This window comes from Polistes canadensis, unplaced genomic scaffold (genome assembly GCF_001313835.1).
Source record: "Polistes canadensis isolate GaletaPanama2010 unplaced genomic scaffold, ASM131383v1 scaffold_23, whole genome shotgun sequence".
NCBI classification, from domain to species: domain Eukaryota; kingdom Metazoa; phylum Arthropoda; class Insecta; order Hymenoptera; family Vespidae; genus Polistes; species Polistes canadensis.
In genome coordinates this window covers 114,716-116,821 of record NW_014569570.1, presented here as the reverse complement: position 1 = coordinate 116,821, position 2,106 = coordinate 114,716, and the positions used below count along the sequence as shown (strand labels likewise).

The following is a 2,106-nucleotide window of genomic DNA, read 5'->3' as shown; positions in this document are numbered from 1 at the left end:
TTAATTAATTTATTATAATGTATGACTCTAAAATAATATGTATTGACGCGTGAACTAGGTGATCGAGTTGCTGAGGAAGTCCCCAGTAAGGGACGAAACGTTCAACAAGATCAAATAAATTTGTTCATCAAAATTTATTAACTGTCTTCAATTTTCCCTTTGAAACTCATATATATTATATAATATTATTTTTTATTCTGACGTCCAGTCACGATTTCATTCTTTTACGCAACCGTTTATAAATAGTGTGAGTGACGACGATGTTTCTAGAATTATTGATAGAAGATATTTTTTTTATAAAAACTAGAAAAAAAAAAAAAGAAAAGAAATAAAATCGACGAAAGTAAGGGAATAGAAAGTGGGAAGAAGAAAAAAGGAAGAAGAAGAGAAGAGGAAGAAGAAGAAGAAGAAGAAGGCGTCAACTATTTCGAAGCACCACGTGAAAACTGTAAAACTTCCTCGATTTTTATGACGACGTAAAGGTAGATGCACGTACAGTACTCTCTCTCTCTCTCTCTCTCTCTCTCTTTTTTTTCTCTACTCTTCTCTAACACTCCTCCCCCCTACACCCCTATGCCCTAAAAGTCAACCTTTTCTACCAATTTTTCTATGGACCAACGTTCACCGCCGCGAACTTTTATTAAAAGTCTACGACGAATAAAAAAGAGGTGGTCCGTACGAATTTGAAAAATCCTTGTAATACTAAGAATTTGAAAATGTTAGATAAATCTTTTAAATAATTGCCTAAGTCGTCCGTTATTTATAATAGAAAAGATAACTTATTAAGAATGTTTTATCTTATTTTTGAGATAATTTATTATATATTATTTAAAAATAAAAATGTAATATAATATAATAAAACTTCCTCACTCGATATGTTATTCTACGTGTAGACAAAAGAGTGTACTTTAATTTGATATAAAAATCATGAAAATCCGCTTGCTATAAGTATAACAAATTAAATAAATAAATGGTCCATATAATAATATATATATAATATAATATACATAATATGGTATATGGGATACCCTGTGTATATATATAAATTACATAATTATAATAATAATAATAATGAAACTACGGGGATTGAATATAATACAAATTGTATGGAATTGTCTTTCATTTGGCATTCGGTTTGCGTAACAAAAAGGGGGAAAAGAAATAAAGAAGAAATATGTTGTTAAAAAACAAATAAAGCCATTCTCTCCCATGGGACTAATTTAACAGCTTTTCTCTGAGAAAGTAAGAAAGAAAGAAAGAAAAAATAGCATATATCGGTTATATCTACGAGGGACATATTTTCACAATATTACACAAATACTTGGAAGAAAAGTAGTCTTCTATTTTCTGTTGTAATAAAGGAGCAGTAGTTATGCGCTTCCTCGACTCGTTGTAATCCGATTTAAGTAGTTCGACTCGGTCTCGTAGCCAAGCCCACCAGCCAGTATCGTATAGTCAAACCAGCCAGCCATCCAGACAACCAGCCAGCAACCACTTTGCTTTAGAAACTTTAAATCGCGCATAAATTCGCGGTCAGCCGGTCATCGATCGTCCTTCACCGCGAATTCTAATCGAGTTTCCTTTCATTTTCGTACCTTCCCATTCCTTACTCCTTCTCCTCCTACTATCCTCACCCCGATGAAGTTTAGACGAGAGTGGTCATACCTTTCGAGGATTCAAATACACCCACACACATATTATATATATATATATATACGTAAGCATACAACATATTGACCAAAATTTCCAATTTCTAGAGTGACTAACCTTACATTCCCTATTTCCCTCCCCAGTCCTATGAAAAGTTTAGAACAATTTATCTTCTAACAAGTAAAATCTAAATCACTTCATCTATCTGTCCGTATATTTTAACGCGATTAATTGAATTTATTATTCGGATGAATATATTAATATAATTCAGTATTTTCTCTCTCGTCCAAAATAATAATTTTTTGATGATATAGGTTCATAGGGAACTTGGACATGAAAAGAAGTAGAACTTAATTTAATTAAGTTGGACGTTTCGTCCCTTTATTGGGACTTCTTCAGCAACTGGAAAATTTATTTTCTTATACATTTCTTATTACGATACATGTTGTTTATACA

At 31.9% G+C, this 2,106-nt stretch overlaps 1 protein-coding gene across 3 annotated transcripts in view; it reads left to right on the top strand.

Moving 5' to 3' along the window:
* The window catches only part of LOC106783620 (protein rhomboid-like), a 103,839-nt gene that overhangs the window by 53,432 nt on the left and 48,301 nt on the right, over window positions 1-2,106 (top strand). The window lies entirely within an intron of this gene.